At 39.3% G+C, this 20,547-nt stretch overlaps 1 pseudogene; it reads left to right on the top strand.

Annotated features, from left to right (window-relative positions):
- LOC119540478 overlaps positions 1-20,547 on the top strand; it is a 256,014-nt pseudogene that overhangs the window by 106,139 nt on the left and 129,328 nt on the right.

Raw genomic sequence — 20,547 nt, 5'->3', positions numbered from 1 at the left:
CTAATCACCTCACTGCTTCTGGTTATCGAAGCAGAATGTCATGTTAACTATTTAAAATATTCCTCTATATAATAAAAAATATTTCCACATGCAATAGGGATAGACATTTTCAATATCTCATTATTTTCTTTTTAGAAATATGGGATTACTTTCACAGTGTTCTTCTTATAAAACATGCCATGGAAAGAAATGGAGTAAATGTGATGAGTGGACCCATATTTGATTATAATTATGATGGTCATTTTGATGCTCCAGATGATATTACACAGTAAGTAATATGAAACCAAATGGACTCTGTGATTTAACAATAGAACACCACAGTGGGAAAACCCCAATATTTTACATAGAGGCTGTGTATTCTAAATGTTCCACAGTACATTACCATACAGATGTTAGTACAGAGTATCGTTGATCTAATCTAAATAAGAATCTTACTATTCTTTTACTGTGTTTTTTAGTTTGATAATCTTTAGAAGCTAAAGTAGAAGGACTTCAGATCTTTCCAATTATGCTTTTAGGTACGTAGCCAACACCAGTGTTCCCATCCCCACACACTACTTTGTGGTGCTGACCAGCTGTAAAAACCAGAGCGACACTCTCAGCACCTGCCCTGGGGAGCTGGATGTCCTGCCCTTCATCATCCCTCACCGACCCACCAACGTGGAGAGCTGTGCGGTGAGTCTGCTGTGGCGACACTCCCTGCGCCTGGGAAGGGCTTCCTCAGGGAGCCCCTGGGCTCTCACAAAAGGGGCTCTGATTAAAATATACTTTTGAAGGTGTTTCATGGGTAGAGTTGTGCTAAAAAAGATTTTCATTTTTTCCTTCATTATTTAATCTATTTAATGAATATCAACATATGGATGCATAAGCCTGAGTCTATATATGCAAATCTTATGTATTCCATTTGTATCTATCTTATTAATAGTCACTAATTAGGGAGTGGGTGCTGTCTTATTAGTCTTTTTATTCTGGGCACAAACCTTTAGGTTGTATCCCAAAGTTGGCACTCAATTAGTGTTTACTGAATGCATATGTAAATATAACAAGCTCACTCTTGAAACATAAGGGTCTGAGATTATTTTTATATACATAGATATAGTTGCAAAATAAGTTAGAGTAAATTACTCTTTTTTTTAACATATGTATTAGGCCACCTAAAATCCTTTTTGGATGAAGGTGAATTATATGTGAACAGGTACTTCAAGTTGCATGTATGTACTTTTTAGAAAAAATATCCTGTTAATTGGATCTTATGGAAGTCATTCAACAAATATATTGAGTATCTATTAAGAAGCTATTAGAATACTCCAAGGAGAAATACATGGATCCTTGTTCTCAAGGAGTTTATATACAACTTAGATACATATATGATATAGGTACATAAATGGGTCTGTCAATACTACAAGAATTATTTTAAAAATTAAAAAGTAAGAGATGTCACAAAGTTGGGATTGATTTCCACCTGCTCTTATAAGGATTTGGTGTTTCACATTCATGATCAGAGAGGAATTTTCCACTGAGATGATCCATAAAGATTTCATAAAATGAGTTAGGAGTAGAGCTGAGCCATGAAGGATGGGAGAATTTGAATAGCGTGAAAGGACTAGGTAGAGTCCTAATAGGAGGGAATGAAGAATGGATGCAAGTGTGGAAGGAAAGAGAAACTCAAAGATGGATCATAGATTTTAAATCTAGGTAATTCAGAAAAAGCAATAAAGAGGTAAATTAAAAATGGCAACTCTTTAGGCAGGTAAATTGGATAGTTAATTAGGAATGGCAAACTTGTGGAAATAAGACATTTACATGGAAAGTCCCACAGGCTATTAAAGTCTGAAAATTAAAATTTAGCTCCTAGGCCAGATTGGGATTCATCAGTATTCCTTCCCGTGCTTTCACTGTACTAAGTACATGAGTGGTGCAAAGATAAATCAGACCTGAATTCTATGCAAAGAGGTCCTTAGTCGACAACTTAGAAGTGTAGTAACATACAAGGAGTGATGAGTGGCATATAAGAGGGGAAAATAAATTGCTGTGGAATTTCCAAGGAGAAATAAATCCTGGTAGAAAAGACGACCTTTTAGCTGAGTCTGAAAGATAGGATGTGAACTGGGGTTCTCAAATGGTCTTTCAGTGACTAAAGATGGAGGCAGAAGGGTAGATGCTGAGCTGTGGATCACTCAGAGTCCTAGAGTGGAGAAGAAGAGTTTCCAAACAGGAAGCTATCAGGAGATGTAGTCGAGTTGATTCCTGTTCCAGTTTGCTAATCCAGAAATGGATTGGCTTTTATTAAGGGGGTTTATTTGGTTACAAAGTTACAGTCTTAAGGTCATAAAGTGTGCAAGGTAAGGGGGTACCTTCACTGAAGGATGGTCAGTGGCGTCCAGAAAACCTCTGTTAGCTGGAAAGGCATGTGGCTGGCATCTGCTCCAGAGTTCTGGTTTCAAAATGGCTTTTTCCCAGGATGTTTCTCTCTAGGCTGCAGCTCTTCAAAAATGTCACTCTCAGTTGCTCTTGGGGCATTTGTCCTCTCTTAGCTTCTCTGGAGCAAAAGTGTTCTTTCAAAGGCTGTCTCCAAAATGTTGCTCTAAACTGCAGCTCCTCTCTCAGCTCCTTTGTGTTCTTCAAAGTGTCCCTGTCGACTGTAGCAAGCTTGCTCTTTCTGTCTGAGCTTATATAGTGCTCTAGTAAAAATCAAGGCCAACGCTGAATGGATGGGGCCACACCTCCATGGAAATTATTTAATCAGAGTTATCACCCACAGTTGGGTGGGTCGCATCTCCATGGAAACACTCAATCAATGAATTACAATCTAATCAACACTAATACATCTGCCCCACTCAACCCTTATTTAACTTAATGTACTAAACAAATTTGGCAAAAATGTGGGTGGTTTTTCAGTTGTATAAGATAAATAAAGTTTTCTATTTTTCCTTAACTCTCTAAGAATCCATGTTGCATAATTTCATTATTACCTTCTCTCTTTTTTGTTTCTATAAATATATGTTACAAAAAGTGACATTTTTGGCACAGAGATTGTGTCATGTTATACCTTCCTTATTAAATTTATATTTCCATTCCTAATCTTTGGCTGTGTTTTTCTGACCAGCATCCTTTAAATAGAGGAGAGAAGAAGAGAGGTAGGTTTCATGTGGGAATGGAATCAGTCCTTCATCAGTTTTGTGAAACAAGTTTTTACTGTTTGCAATTAGGCAGTATCAGTTAAAATAAAAAAATCCACATAAGTTTTATTCCGTAATGCTATTTGTAAAAACAGCTTCAAGACATGTGTTTTTATAAAATACCATTTTTAAAATAGTGAAGGCCAGAAAACATCTTAAGAGACTGGTTCAATACATTATGGAATTTGCTTAAATAAGCAATGAAATACTTTCCCCCTATTACAAAGAAAGAAGTAGATAGATTTATTGAATTAAAGGCTATTGTTAAACAAAAAAGCCAGTGGAAGTAGAGGATGTATAGTATGCTATCATTTTTTTCAGGGGTCAGCAAACTCTCTGTAAAGTGTCCTGTAGGTACATTTTAGACCACACAGACTCTGTGCTACTATTCATTTTTCCTGCTACATCAAGAAACCAGTTAAGACAATATGTAAAGTGAATGGGAGTAGCTGTGTTCCAATAAAGCTTTATTTACAAGTGCAGGTGGAGGGTTGGATCTGACCTACAGGCTCTAGTTTGTCAATGCCTGATTCAAACAACAAAGCTTGGGTAGAGGGAGGCAGGGAATAATTGAGTTAGGAGAGGCAGGGATTTTTATTTTATTCCCTTTTGTACTAACATTTTTAAAAACTATGTGTATGCATTCCTCTGAAAGTGACTAGATTGTTTTCTATATCAGAATGAATGGATGCTCAAGATAGAAATAAAAGAAGTCCAGTCGGAGAAAAATTAAAGTGACTTTTTTCTGCACTACAGTTGTGTGATGTCATACCTAAAGTGCAATTTATTATTCCCTTAAAAAGAAATGTGTAAGTATGTGTAAACTCATTCTGAAAAGATAAACACCAATGATTTAATGGGGCCATGGAATTACAGGAGATTTGCAATTGCTACTTTATAATTTTTGGTACATGGTCTACATTTTACAATGAACTTGTATTTTTTAAAAAATCTGAAAATGTAAACAAAAATTTAGCTGCATTTCTTTTAAATATTTATTTTGAAAGAATTTCAAATATACAGTAGATTTGCAAGAATAGTATGAAATAACTGGTGCATAACCTTCACCCAAATTCACCAAGTGCTAACATTTTCTTATATATTACATTTTTCTGGTTATTGAGAGCATATTGTAGTCATCATGTCCTTCTACCTCCAATACTTTAGTATGTATTTCCTAAGATCAAGACATTAACTCTCACAACCACATTCAGGAAATTTAACCTCGATACATTACTATCATCTACTCTACAGACTTAATTCAAATTTTTCTAATAGTCTCAGCAATGTCCTTTATAATATTTTCAGGTCCAGGATCCAAAAGAGAATCATTCATTGCATTAAGTTTTGTTTTCTCTTTGGTATCATACAATGTGCCACAGTTCTCCAGTCTTTCCATATGAAGTGGATATTTTTGAAGAGACTAGGTCATTTATTTTGTAGACTGCCACACCCTTAGGTTTGTCTTATGTGATATAACTTTATGATTAGATTCAGGCTCTGTGTTTTGGGCAGGAATTTTCTATTAGTGCCATTGTATTCCTAGTGAACCACATCTGGAAGTACATGATGCTCATTGTCCCATTATTTGTGATGCCAGCCTTTAATCCCTTGTAATTTGGTTTCACTAGGTTTCTCCTCTGTAAAGATAGTTATTTTCCTTTTAGAATTCATAATTGATTTGTGGAGACATATTTTGAGACCCTATAAATATCCTATTTCTCATGAAAATTTCACCTACTGCTTTAGTATTTATAAATAATTCTTTCCTTAATTTTTACTATAAGGGTTGCAAAATGGTGACTTTTCAAAATTCCATCAGTCCTTCTGTATTTATTAGTATTCTACTTTAAGGAAAAGTATATTGTCTTCTGTGCTGGTTTGTATATATTATGTCCCCAGAAAAAGCCATATTCTTTGATGCAGTCTTGTGGGGGTAGATGTATTGGTGTTGATTATGTTGGGGCCTATTGGTTCAGTGTTTCCATGGAGACGTGGCTCAATCAACTGTGGGTAAGGCCTTTCATTGCATTATTTCTATGGAGGTGTTGCCCCACCCATACAGGGTGGGTCTTTATTGTATCACTGGAGTACTTTAAAAAGAGCCACACAGGCCCAGACGCAGAGCAGCTGTGAGTGACATTTTGGAAAGCAGCTAAAAGTGACATTTTTGAAGAGCATCCTCAGCTAAGAGAAGACAAAATGCCCCAAGAGCAACACTTTGGAGAATGCCATTTTGAAATGCAACCTGGGAGTAAGCAGATACCAGCCACATGTCTTCTCAGCTAACAGAGGTTTTCCTGATGCCAAAGGCCTTTCTCCAGTGAAGGGCAGCATTAGCAAACCAGAACACCTTCTTATTTCTTTGCTTGCTTATATATTTCTGTATTTATTTGTTACTTAGTAGATGCTCATAGATTCTCCCCATTGGATTAAAATCCATTCAAGTCATTATTTCTTTTGATACTCAAATTGTCCCACATTTGGCTTGAGGCAGCTCCTTTAAGATGGTTTCTAAGGTGGTGTGCTGGTTAGGATGTTTTATGTCCCCCAAAATGCCATTATCTTTGATGCAGTCTTATGTGGGCAGACGTATTAGTGTTGATTAGATTGTAATTCTTTGAGTGTTTCCATGGAGATGTGACCCACCCAACTGCAGGTGATAAATCTGATTAGATAATTTCCATGTAGTTGTGGCCCCGCCCATTCAGTGTGGGCCTTCATTAGTTTTCTAGAGCACTATATGAGCTCAGACAGAAAAGGAATGAGCTTGCTACAGCCAAGAGGGACACTTTAAAGAATGCACAGGAACTGAGAGAGGAGCTGCAGCTTAGAGAGACACTTTGGGGATGGCCATTGAAAGCAGACTTTTGCTCCAGAGAGGCTAAGAGAGGACAAATGCCCCAAGAGCACCTAAGAGTGACATTTTTAAGGAGCTGAAGCCTAGGGAGGAATGTCCTGGGAGAAAGCCATTTTGAAACCAGAACTCTGGAGCAGATGCCAGCCACATGCCTTCCCAGCTAACAGAGGTTTTCTGGATGCCATTGGCCATCCTCCAGTGAAGGTACCTGATTGTTAATGTGTTACCCTGGACACTTTATGGTCTTAAGACTGTAATTGTGTAACCAAATGAACCCCCTTTATAAAAGCCGCTCCATTTCTGGTGTTTTGCTTTCTGGCAGCATTAGCAAATCTGAATAGATGGTTTCCTCAGAAATGGCTGCTGTCCTGTCAGAAAAGCCACAGGATTTGCAGCTTCCAAAATTGCTATGATCTCTAAGTTGGAATAAGGAGGAAAACCCTGGGCTGTGCTTCCCCACAGAGCTAAGAATAAAGAATTCCTGGTCACTGCTGAGAAGCCTTGAAGTTCACAGTCACGAACGAGCTGAAAATTCCTAGAGGGGGTATTATAAAAATGGAAGCCTTGAAAGTCCTATAAATCTATGAGCTGTTTAGAAACACAGCAGCAAAATTCCACCAGAGGAAGAAGAAAAGTATGCTCTTCCCCCAGGTTACATTCTACTAGATCAACCATAATTCCCAGAAAACCCCCCATTGGAGAAACAGCCTATAAACTTAAGAAAATTGATGGAAACCTCAATATTCCCCAGGAAGAATGATCTTGTAAGAAGTATAAATTGGGTTACTCAGCCACTAGGAATCATCAGAAAATCTCCAGAAGTAAAGAAATCCTATGTATGTCATCACTGTGGGGAAACCTGCCATCAGAAATCTTACCTTATAATGCATATGCAAAAACATATGGGATGCTGAGCTCTTTGTGTATAACCTGGTCCGTCCCTGGAACTTTGGATATCTGTATGACACATGAAACTCAGAGCTAGAGTTCAACAGCTATGAGTGTTAGTATTACCCCATCCAGCAACTGTTAGAAAAGCTGAAAAAGAGTTCAGATTTCAATTAGAGATGTGAATGAAGCAGATCTGGTTAGGACTAAGGCAAATCAGACTAAAAGGGTAAAGGAAGACATTGAATATGTTTTAAAACTTCAACTTCTGTGTGAGACCAAAGGAAGAGATGATTATTTCATGCAAAATCTGTATTTTTTGTAGCACACTATATAATTTAACATGTATGGTCAGTTTATTCAAACACCATAATTACATGGAACTTTGAATAGGGAGTAAGATCTGGTTGGTTTCTATGGGTTAGGGTGAAACTCCAGTACATCCCAAAGTAATTTGGGCAGAGAATAAAAATGTATTTGCAAAGCCCCCTTGAGGGACTGGGGAAAATATGCAAATATTAAACTTCCACACTTGGGGAATTACTGATATTCTCACAAGCACTGGGGACTACCAATTTAGAAGGCTGAGCCCTCAATCTTGGGGCTTGCCCTCATGAAACTTATTACTGCAAAGGAGAGGCTAAGCCTAGTTAAAATTGTACCTAAGAGTATCTCCCAGAGAACCTCTTTTGTTGCTTAGATGTGGCCTCTCTCTCTAAGCCAACTTGGGAGGTGTGATGGTTAGGTTCATGTGTCAACTTGGCTAGATGATGGTACCCAGGTATCTGGTCAAGCAAGCACTGACCTAAGTTACTGTAAAGATGTTTGTGGCTGCTGAATAAACCAGAAGGCTGGTTTGTTAAATTACAGTCAGTTGGCTGCTGCTGTGACCGATGATGTCAATGAAGGGCATGTCTTCCACAATGAGAGAATGCAGTTAGCTGTATTTAATTAAATCAGTTGAAGACTTTTAAGCAAGACAGGTAGAGGAACTTCACTTCTTCTTCAGCTGACCAGCAAAGTGTTTCCTGAGGAGTTTGCCAAATTTGCCAGTTCTTTTCCTGAGGAGTGCATTGAACATATTCGTTGAAGTTGCCAATTAGCTGTCTGAGGATTCGTTGAACATCTTCATTGGCGTTGCCAGTCTGCTGCCTGCCCTATGGAATTTGGACTCATGAATACCCACAGTTGTGTGAGACACTTTATAAATCTTATATTTATAGATATCTCTCCTTGATTCTCTTTCCTTAGAGAACCCTAACTAATACAGCAGGTAAATTCACTGACGTCCCCCCTACGTGGGACATGATTCCCAGGGGTATAAATCTCCCTGGCCATGTGGGACATGACCCCTGGGGATGAGCCTGGGCCCAGCACTGTGGGATTGAGAAAGACTTCTTTACCAAAAGGGGGAGAGAAATGAAACAAAATAATGTTTCAGTGGCTGAGAGATTTCAAATGGAGTTGAGAGGTCATTTTGGAGGTTATTTTAATGCATTATATAGGTATCTCCCTTTTTAGTTTTTAATGTATTAGAATAGCTAGAAGGAAATGCCTGAAACTGTTGAACTGCAACCCAGTAGCCTTGATTCTTGAAGACAATTATATAATTATATAGCTTACATGGTGTGACTGTGTGATTGTGAAAACCTTGTGGTTCATACTCCCTTTATCCAGTGTATGGACAGATGAGTAGGAAAATGGGGACAAAAATTAAATGAATAATGAGGGAATGGAGGATGGGATGTTTTTTGTGTTCTTTTTCAGTTTATTTTTATTCTTATTTTTATTTTGGGGTAAGAGATGAAAATGCTCAAAAATTGATCTTTGTGATGAATCCACAACTATGTGATGGTACTGTGTACAATTAGTTGTACACTGTGGATGATTGTAAGGTATATGAATATATCTCAATAAAGATGAATAAAAAGTAAAAAAAAAAAAAATATGGGAGAGAAGCCCTTTTTGTGAAAGAGTGTTCACTGGCAACTCTGCCCTTACTAAACATTCAAAAGTCCGTACAGGGGAGGATCCATTTGTGCTGGTTTGTATATATTATGTGCCCCAGAAAAAGCCGTATTGTTTAATGCAATCATGGAGGGGCGGACATATTAGTGTTGATTAGGTTGGAACCTACTGATTGAGTGTTTTCATGGAGATGTGACTCAATCAGCTGTGGATAAGATCTTTGATTGGATAATTTCCTTGGAGGTGTTGCCCCACCCATTCAGAGTGGTTCTTTGTTGGATCACAGGAGTACTTTATAAAGAGCCACACAGGCCCAGATACCGAGCAACTGAGAGTGACATCTTGAAGAGCAGCTGCAGCTAAGAGAGGACAAAATGTTCCAAGAGCAACATTTTGGAGAACACCATTTTGAAACACAACCTGGAAGCAAGCAGATGCCAGTCATGTGCCTTCCCAGCTAACAGAGGTTTTCCAGATGCCAATGGCCTTTCTCCAGTGAAAGTACCCTTGTTGATGGATACTTTATGGCCTTAAGACTGTAACTGTGTAACCAAATAAACCCCGTTTATAAAAGCCAGTCCATTTCTGATATTTTGCATAATGGCAGCATTAGCAAACCAGAACACCATTTATGTGTGGTGATGGTGGAAAATCCTTCAGGCGGAACTCCCACCTTATTGTACATCAGAGAATTCATTCCAGCGAGAAACCAACTAAGTGTTTTGAGTGTGGAAAAGCTTTCTGGAAATTGCTCACAGTTTTCTCAGCATAAGGGGACACACACTGGAGAGAAACCCTATTTTTATAATCAGTGTGAGAAATCTTTCTCTCTTAGCATACATCTCACCAAACATCAGAGATGCCACACTGGAGAGAAACCTTACAAATGGAATAACTGTGGGAAAGCTTTCTGTCAGAAATTAAGTTTTATTATATATCAGAGAATCCACATGGGAAAAAAATCTTTTAAATGCAATAGTTGTGGGAAAGCCTTCTTCCATAGTTCAAATCTTATCACAGACTAACATATTCACATGGGAGAGTGACCCTATGCATGCAATTGGGGTGAGAAAGCCTCTTGTTTTAGTAGGGACTTCACCAAACATCAGGGCATCCACACTGGTGAAAAGCCTTATCAATGCAACCACTGTGAGCAAACTTTCCATAAAAGATAAAATCTTCTCACCTTTCAGAGTATCCACACTGGTGAGAGACCCTATGACTGTGAACAGTGTGGAAAAGCATTCTGCCTTAGCCAGGATCTCTCCAGACTCCAGAGAGTCCCCACCAGAAAGAAGCCCCACAAAAGCCAAGTGTGTGGGAAAGCCTTCAGCCAGAGCTCAAGCCTTATTCATCTTCAGAACATCCACACTGCAGAGAGGCCTCATGTGGTTGGTGTGAGAGAAGCTTCTGTCTTTGAAGGGATCCTACCAAACACCTGAGAGTTCACCCTAGAGGGAAATCTGAAATGTGAAGTGTGTGTGAGACAGACTTCAATTACAGTTAGAAGGTTACATCGTATATAGTGTGTATGTGTACACTAGGTCATTATAAGAGAAGACCTCCACAATGGACAGAGGTCCTGAAATTGTTATAAATTGGAGGCAACCTGCATCAAGGACTCAATCTGATAGTTCAGGAAGACCTTGTAAGGATGATGTGTGAAAAAGACTCCAACAGGTAGCCAAGGTGGTAGTACAGGGAAAGGTGGAGATGGGTCACTCCAACAGGCATTTGAATCATATTCCGCAACTGTGGATCTATTCTTGGAAGACATTTAGAGTATGTTAAAGTCAGAAGATGTTCTAGGATAATTTAAAAGCACATCTAAACTAGAAATTCATCTTATAACAAATGAGAGAATAGTCTTAAAGCATTTGTAAAAAGTTATTTAACATTTATTTGAGGATTGTCTCTTCTGTCTGGAGAGACACCATGGGACCCAGTTGACACCTCTCTGGATCACAGGTAGCCACTCTGGGAGGCCCCCCTCCTGCTACCGATGCTTCGTGTTTCCTAAGCGTGTACATGTGCAGAATCTGTGGTAAGCAGTTGACTGGCATGACCTCTTCATCTTCACAAAACTTCCACATAACTAGTGGTTATCGATAAGAACACTGAGCCTTACAGAAGGGGAGTGATTTGCCAAAGAGTCCCACACAGTAAGTCACAGGGTAAAACTAAGGCTATCTGCCTCCAGAACCCACTACTTAGCTCCATGAGGATATGGACCATCTCTTTTAAAAAAAAAAATTCATTGGCAATTAAAGTGACCATCAAAGAATCATTTAAGTTTGTGGTAAGATTGCACATTGAAATACAGATTGTGAAGTCAAGAAAAGGAGGAAATGACTTACTGATGCTCATCAGGTTCTGGGTCTGATTGGATTAAAGTTTTTCTCAATTCCACTAGGTCTTTCTCACATTTTTAGTTCATCATCCTATTCACCAACTCAAAAAAAAAAAAAGACAAAACCAAAAATTCACCGAGTCTCTGTTGCCTTTGAAGACACAGTTACGTAAGAGCCCAGCTTTAGGGCGTATCAATTCCACTCCTAATCAATCTTGTCTATGATCCAAAATGACTCATTCGCTCCAGGAAGATAGATTCATTGATGTATTTAGTCAGGCGGTCAACATGACAAAGAAAATCATGAATTGAGGGAAAGCTTCTCTTATTCCTGATTCAATGCCATGCTTCATTGTCATACAAATTAGAATCCAAGCCCAACCAAGATTTTACAGTAGTCCACATTGGATTTTCTTAAGTTGAACTGTGAGCTGGACTCAATTTCACTTAAATTGATGCAGTTTAGTCACAAAGTGTTTATAATCTTTTTTTTTTTCAATTTTATTGGACATCATATAACTCTAAAGTTGCCCCCAATTGAGTCAGCAATTTCATATATAGATATTTATCACATAAAAACCTTTTGTGAATGTGTGAAAATTTGTATTCAAGGATATTCAGCTGAGGAAGTGTTTAATAAATTATGACATATAAAATCTATGGAAGAGAAGTCTCCTTCCATCAGTGAGGAAATCATCCCATGCTGAAAGTTGGGATTCATTTCAAGTAAGAAATTCACTTCAGCAATGCCAAATTGGAAAAGGTCAATTGACTCGCACGGTCAAATTTTTGCAAGCCTGTCTCTCACCTGGCAAAATAAATTCACAAGTTCCAGCTCTACAAGCAGACCTTCAGACTGTCTCAAAAGGTCCAGGCAAGCAACAGCTTCCTAACAAAGGAGGGCTGTGAAAAATCCGCAAGGTGAGGCAAAGACGTGCACAAAGTCACAGTAAGATTTTGGTTGGACATGATTCCAACACATTTAAAACAATTTCCACTTAAGCAAGAAGCAGAGAGAGCATTGTGCCAGTTTGAATGTATTATGTCCCCCAGAAAAAGCCATATTTTTTGATGCAATCTTGTGGGGCAGACATAATAGTGGGGATTAAGTTGGAATGTTTGGATTAGGTTGTTTGCATGGAGATGTGCCCTACCCAACTGTAGATGATAACTGATGGGATATTTCCATGGAGGCATGGCCCCACCCATTGAGGGTGGGCCTTGATCAGTGGAGCCATATAAATGAGCTGACTCAAAGAGAAGGAACTTAGTGCAGCTGTGAGTGACGTTTTGAAGAGGAGCAAGCTTGCTAGAGAGGAACATCCTGGGAGAGAGCCATTTTGAAACCAGAACTTTGGAACAGACGCCAGCCACTTGCCTTCCCAGCTAACAGAGGTTTTCCGGACACCATTGGCCATCCTCCAGTGAAGGTACCCGATTACTGATGTGTTACCTTGGATACTTTATGGTCTTAAGACTGTAACTGTGTATCCAAATAAACCCCGTTTTTATAAAAGCCTATCCATTTCTGGTGTTTTTGCATCCTGGCAGCATTAGAAAATTAGAACAAGCATTTTGCCACTAATTGAAAGATTTTAAAATAAGGACTAATAACAGCAGGAGCCCAAGACTACATATTTGTCCAGGATTTAAGAGCTATAAACCAGAGTCAAAAATATACATCCCACAGCACCTAATCCATATACTCTCATCAATATTTCTGATGCATATATTATTAACTTGAAAGAATGCCTTTTATTGCATCCCAATAAATAAAGACTCACAAAAACTCTTTGGATTCAAATGGGAAGAACCTGATATAGGAATAAAACAGCAGTATGGTTAAATTGTGTTACCACAAAGTTTTAAAAATGCAGGCCTTGTCCAGAAATCTGCAGGGAGTAAAGCTCCACAAGTGAGTTTTGCAGGCTAGTCCCTTTGGCAAATAGCCATGCCAAAGAATAAAAAGGAACTCAGGATTCTTAGAAATAAATGGCTGGTTATTTTCGACTATCAATGTCAAATTTGGGATTGATAACCAAACCTCTATATCTGGCCCTAAAGGGAAATGAAAAAGATCCTTTAAAGTGGACACTGGAATGTACAATCGCCTTTCAAAATTTAAAGGCAAGTTCATGTCAGCTCCAGCCTGGGGATCCCTGACCCCATGAAAGTATTTGACCTGTCTGTCCATGAAGAACAGGGTATGGCTTCAGGGTGCCTGTGCAGCCTTTTGGAAGAAGTATAGGACCACTGACTTATTTGTCAAAACAGTTTGACACTGTTGCCCAAGGATGGCCTGCTTGTACAAGGATGGTGACAGCCACTTGTGAACTCTTACAAGATACAGAAAAGTTTACGTTGAACTCCCCAGTATGTCCTTGCTGTATTAGAATAAAAGGGAAACACAGGCTCACAATGAAGAGACTAAATCACCATCAGGCAATGCTGCTGGACAATCTTAAATGTCATCTGTGCCAGTATGAATGTATTGTGTCCCCCAAATGCCATTATCTTTGTGGTCTTGTGGGGCAGACATTTTGGTGCTGGTTAGATTTGCTTGGAACGTGCCCCACCCAGCTGTGGGTGATGATTTTGATGGGATGTTCCCATGGAGGCATGGCTCCACCCATTCAGGGTGGGCCTTGATCAGTGGAGCCATATAAATGAGCTCACTCAAAGAGAGGGAACTGAGTGCAGCTGTGAGTGATGTTTTGAAGAGGAGCAAGCTTGCTGGAGAGGAACATCCTGGGAGAAAGCCATTTTGAGGCCCGAGCTTTGGAGCAGATGCCAGCTGCCTTCCTAGCTAGCAGAGGTTTTCTGGACGCCACTGGCCATCCTCCGGTGAAGGTGCCCGATTGCTGAGGTGTTACCTTGGATGCTTTGTGGCCTTAAGACTGTAACTGTGTAGCGAAATAAACCCCCGTTTTATAAAAGCCTATCCATCTCTGGTGTTTTGCATTCTGCAGCATTAGCAAACTAGGACATCATCCTAAAAGCTATAAATGAGCTTAATCTTGCCACCCTTCTTCCAGAAACTAACAGAGGGTCTGAATGGACTTGCCAAAACATGATTGTGTTCAGCTGTCAGATGAAAACTATTCAGGCAGACCAGGGATTGAATTCAAGCAGAACTGTACCACCAGCAGATCCAGACCTAGAAATATTTACTATGGGAGTAGTTACATGGATCAAGTTGCAGGGAATAAAGCCCTGGAATTCACCACACCAGGGTCAAGCCACAACTTTTCCAGGATGATGTACCAGCTCTTAGCTGGAAAGCTGTGGTGACAATAAATGCTCCTGATAACCCAGAATGTAAGTATACTTATAGCTGGAAAGTTATGCTCCTGATAATCCAGAACATAAGTATACCTCTGGATGGCCTAAAATATTTGTTTAAAAAACTATTCCTAATCAATTAATTATGATGTTCCTTATCTATTTTTATATAACCTTAATGTATCCTTAAGTAGTGACCTGCTAAAGTAATCTTTACTTGCAAGAGGCTGATTCATATGCTGCTTCTATGAACCAGTCTAACTGCTGGATATGTTTCCACCTGCCTATCTCTAGTGCCTATAACTTGCCATGGTGAATATCCCCCTTACAGGGAACAGACTAAATAGCTCTCAAGTAATTAATAATTAAAGTGCAAGGGAAATACAGTGTGTTAAGCACCAATAACATCATTAGAGACAATCTTTTCACTGGCTAGTAAACTTAACCCAGCCAGAATTTCATCTTGTTTTCTCTGCCAATATCACTAGTGAATGGTATTATGTTATTCTTATCAGTTACATAAAAAAGGAAAAAATTTTGCTGTAAGAGTAAAAAAATAGACATATTCTAGGATAGAATTGTTTATCTTATCCCAGGATACAGAAGACTGAGCCAGAAGGCTCCACTTTGTAAAGAACCTGTGACAGTTAGGTTCATGTGTCAACCTGACCAGGTGATGGTGTCCAGGTGTCTGGTCAAGCAAGCACTGGCCTAACTGTTACTGCAAGGACGTTTGTGGCTGGTTAATAAACCAGAAGGCTGGTTTATTAAATAATCAGCCAATTGGCTGCAGCTGTGACTGATTACATCAATAAAGGCTGCGTCTTCTGCAATGAGAGAATTCAGTCAGCTGGATTTAATCCAATTGGTTGAAGACTTTTAAGTGAGAAAGATAGGGGACCATCACTTCTTTGGCTAGCCAGCAAAGCATTTCCTGAGTTCATCAAACACCTTCATCAGAATTATCAGTTCACTGCTTGCACTGTGGAATTTAGACTCATGCATCCCCACAGTTGTGTGAGACACTATTATAAAATTTTACATTTTAGATATCTCTTGTTGATTCTGTTTCCCTCGAGAACCCTAACTAATACAAAACCCAAAATTTTTTCTTTGCGACACATCTCTTCCTTGATATGCAAATTGGGACAGTTACCTTTTGAAAACTGTAAACAAACTACCACTTCATTAGCTGGTGATTGGTATAGGACTGACTGGAATCTGAGACCTAATATGGTCACTCCACATGGAACCCAATAAATCTGATGATCATGGAGAATTGCCAAAATAAATGCATTAAATAATATCCATCACAGTATGGGTCCAGGAAATGCAGAAATGGCTTTAATATGCAAGGCAGTATTACAAAATAGAACGGCCCTAGTTTTCCTCACTGCCTCACAAGGGGGAACGTGTGCCATAATCAAAACAGAATGGTGCACCTTTATTCTTGATGAACCTAGTAACATCTCCTCTCCTAGATCACCTAAAAGATCAAGTTCACGCTATGTGTACTCCAGTTGGTAATCCTAATTTCTCTCATCTATTCACTTGCTACATTCATGAATAAGGTAATGGTTATAGACTCTTCCTCAAACCGTGCTAGTAACATTCCTAGTTGCTCTATCTATTCTTGTTCTAGTTAAATGCCTTTTGTGTGATGTACTTGAATTATAACTCAAACATGTATGAAACCTTTTTCATCTTCCAGAACACCTGCCAAGAGTGATCCATTTTCCCCCAAAGGAAATTGACAATTTAGTCAGAAATTCCACCAGAGGTCCCCTTAACCACATCACCCCAATTTTCAGCAGGGAGTAGCCAGAATAAAGATGGCACAATTCCCAAGATTGAAAATAAATATTGTTTTAAGGGGGAAATTGTAACAGTAGCCTTTTAAATACAGTCTTGAAACTGTAAACAAGCTGGAAAGTGTGAAGTAGCCTGAAAATGTAACTTTAGAGTGGGAAGTAAGCTGTAAATGGAAACTCTTAGCCTGACAAAGGAACAATGTGTAAATGTAAAGTCTGCACCCAGACCTGAATAAGCTTTAATCTACTGTTCCAAACCTCCCTGATATGAATAAACCTTTCCTCTATTTCCCTAGAGTGGGGGGGAAGTGCCTTTCCCAGGCATCACAAAGGATGTAAATCCTGAAGGAAATAGGAAGTTATTGAACTTTCCCAGACTTCTGTTACCTGTTAACTAAAATGATTATCTCTCATTGTCTCTGAAAGGTATAAAAGCCATTTAAAAATCACTTCAGGGAGGCTGATTTGGAAAATCTCCCCAGTCCTCCTCCTCAAAAAAAATACAAAAATCATCCTATACAAAAATCATCCTAGCTCAGCACCACCCATGCAGAAGAATGGGGCAAATTATGGTGAAATTACCAGAATGGTTGAATCAAGAAAGGGCTTGAGGGTCAGACCACAGGGTGTGGATTTTCTCTTGGAGAAGATGGAAGCTACATAGGTGTGAAAGACCATACTTGTGGATGTAGAATGATTGGATTGGAATTTTTAAATGATTGTATTGTAGTGTGATCATAATTATAGTAACTTGGAAAGAAATAAAACTCAATGAATTACAAAGAAAGAATTTGTAAGTAATCACAGTATGGAAAGACAGACCCTCACTGCAAAAATGGAATTTGCTATGGCATAGATTGAAGTTGAAAGGAATACTTTTGTTTCATCAAACATTTTATCTGTAGGTCCTTAGGATGTATCTATGCACCATGAATCTATCTGTCATGTATTTATCTCTCCATTCATTCTTAAAAGGATGGATTAACTCTTTCAGGAAGATTTCTGCTGCACTATTCATCAATGATTTATGCTGTTGAGTACTTAAGTAGAACACTGTTGCAGGATAGTATCTGTACTGAGGAATCTGAAGATGAAGACACTGACTCCTCTCTGTGTTGGGATTGTCGGAAATAAAGTGGTACCTGTAAGGGAATAAACGCTCTCTCGGTTCTGGAGGAGAAAAGAATTTATTTACTATCTTGCAAGATAGGGCGTCCAGCCAAACACATGGAAGGAAGGCTGGCGCGCCCGAGGAAGAGAATGGCGATGTTTAAATCTCCTACTCCTAATTCGCAAGTCCCTCCCCTGTTTCCCCATTGACTGGGTACTACAGAGGTTACAGCCTATCCGAGAACACTAACTAATTCATCTTTTGAGATTTTAATTTGTACAGCCAATCCCAGAGAGCCAACTAGCTCATTATTTAGATTTTGAACTGATTAGCCAATCCCCCCCCAAATTTTTATTTTTTTTGCTGTGAGTTCCCGCCTCTGATACTACCTCATGTCTCTTTACATCAGGCAGATTCTCTCTTCTCTTTGTCTGGGGCTTGTTTAAACTGGTTTTCCCTCCATTTCCCTTATTCCATGCTGTCTCTATGTGAAAACGAAACTTATTCCTTTCTTACAGATTCCCTCCTCTTTCTTTTTAAACACTTTTAGTTTTCACATTTTAGATTCTCAAATTTGCTAAGGGCTTTTTCACATTTTTTATCATAGGGATCTTTTTTTTTATTTTTGATTCTAGTGGTTTTGATGGGTTTTTGAACTAGCCTTTGAGCACACGGGATTATGTAGCACCCATCTGTTATAAACATTTTGGCTGGAATGACAAGGAAAATTAAAATAGATGTTGCAATTCCTTTCCATTTCTCGAACCAATTTTCCAACCATTCTATGAGTGGGTTGTTAATGCTAGAATTCTTTTCTAGTTTTTGAAATAAGGCTGTTAAGCCTTGTAGGGCTTTGGTGATAGTTCCATTAGGTGCAGTATTATTGGGGATGAATGTGCGACAATTTCCCCCAACTATAGCACAGATGCCTCCTTTTTCAGCTAGCGTTATGTCTAGGGCCATTCTGTTCTCCCATGCCATTCGGCTAGTGGCATCTAACTGTTCTGCTATTTTTTAATGACATTCCTGGTATAGTTGATAAATTTTAGCTGATGATTGACATTTTTATTGATGGTGACCCACCAGAATAAGGATGATTTAAATTCTGCAGCTAATTGATTTTTAGCTTTAAACTCTTTAGGAACTTTCTGGGGAACCCCTATACTATTTACAAACATTTTTTATTGAAGGAACTAGGTACACTTTGTACATTTTTCTTTTCTCCTTTGCCTTGGGTTGGTACTTTATTACTTTCAAATGCCAGGGTAAATGAGATAGCCAATTGAACCAGAGCACAGGTTCCTCCCCACCTTTCAGGTAGTGTTGGCCAGAGGATGCCCTTCCCACAGTACCACCAGAGGTCTGCTCGGGGTATAGTTAGGCTGGAGAAGTTGCCAGTACTATCCTTGCTCACATTCCACACCTGTGTACACAAAGCCATGGTACCAAGATTCTGGAGCCCTTCTTCCCATCTGGAGAGACAGGCAGAGTGGTTTCCGGGACCAAGGTGAGATGCTGGTATGGCTTTGACACTTCCCTCCTGGACTGGAGGGAAAAGGGAGGACAACGTACTACAACTTTCACCAGGAGTAGCATTTTGAAAGAGGAGTGTTATACATTTAAACTCCCTTTCATGCTTTTTCATCCCCAAGGGGAAGGGCATAATCTGAACAGTGGGTTGTTTGGTTGTACAAGCAAACAGTTACTTCTGTTTAGACTCTGGATGGTATGTTTGCCCCATTCTACCCAGGCATTTGTATTTCCATAACCTGTCTCTATTTCTGTGGTTTGCTTTAAGTCTTTGGCCTTAAGTATTCTAATAACCTTGGGGTCAATTTGTACTGGAGAGTTAAATTCCAGCCAAGTTTTCCTTAATGGTTTTTCCTTCAACCTGGGTTAAGACCCATCCCTCATACTGTGTGGTCCACCAAGCAGTGTTCCAAGAATAACAGGGGTTAGGTGTCTCATAAGTTATACTCTCAAATGTTTGCTCCCCAACAATCTTGCTTTCTACTTGAACAGTCTGCTTTCATAAATGCTTATATTCCTTCCTCAGTTGTTGCTGATGTTTTAGATTTTTACAGCTCATTACTTGACAGACATCAAATTGTACAGTTTGAGACTTTAAGCCTTTGACTACACTTATAACCAGCTTAGCAGAACCTGTTACTCCTTGAATATAGAACATTATGATCAGTATAAGCAATTTCATCATTAAGCTATACACAGAGCACAATGCAAACATAGGGTTTAATCCAGCCCTTCCTCCCTCCTAGTATGTTCTTTCAACTGTTGCCTATTTAAGGTGATCCTTAGGGGATCTGAGGTAGGAGTCACTTTCCAGGATTCAGGTTGAGTTGCTGGATACTTATCGTCTGGTTCAGGCACCGGTCCCTTCACTCCTGTGTAATGAGTCCAGCCTCTTTCTGCCGTTCGGACTGCCGTCTTAGTTGTCAGCAAGACTTGATATTGATAGGGTCCTTCCCAGATCGGTTGAAGTTTGGATTCTTTCCACGACTGGATCAGAACCCAGCTGCCAGGCTGATGTCGATGGGCAGCAAATTCAAGAGGCGGGGTCTGAGCCAACAGTCCACGGTGCCTGAGAGATGATAAAGTAGAAGACAAGGCCAGTATATAATTCTTAAGAAAAAGATCCTTTGTGTCTAGGGAGGGGAGCTCTCCAGTCCTCCTGGGGAAAGGCAAACCAAAAAACCAAAGGCCTACACCTTATAATTGCCTAAGTACTAAATTACACATGGCTTGCACCCCTCTAATGACTCCCCTAGTGTAAAACTGCTAATACCTGCTTTAGGTACAGACACTCCTGAAGTCATGTGCATGAAGAGCAGCAAGAACTTACCAACATTTCGGGCTGGAACAATTAGACTAAAGGACAACTATAATTTACAATAACCTAAGATTAATGAACATAAAAAGGCTTACCACTCTTAAATGCTAACTTAAAATTCAGTTTTTAGTACATCTAGTTTAGTGATGCTTGAATATACGTGATTCACATATATGCATACCCTGAACATACACACAAGTTTTGCTGTTAGATGAGTAAAAACCCACTCTCCAGGGAGAGGAGGACAAGC

The sequence above is a fragment of the Choloepus didactylus genome, chromosome 7, assembly GCF_015220235.1.
Source record: "Choloepus didactylus isolate mChoDid1 chromosome 7, mChoDid1.pri, whole genome shotgun sequence".
NCBI lineage: Eukaryota > Metazoa > Chordata > Mammalia > Pilosa > Megalonychidae > Choloepus > Choloepus didactylus.
This window is presented reverse-complemented; position numbering and strand designations above follow the sequence as displayed.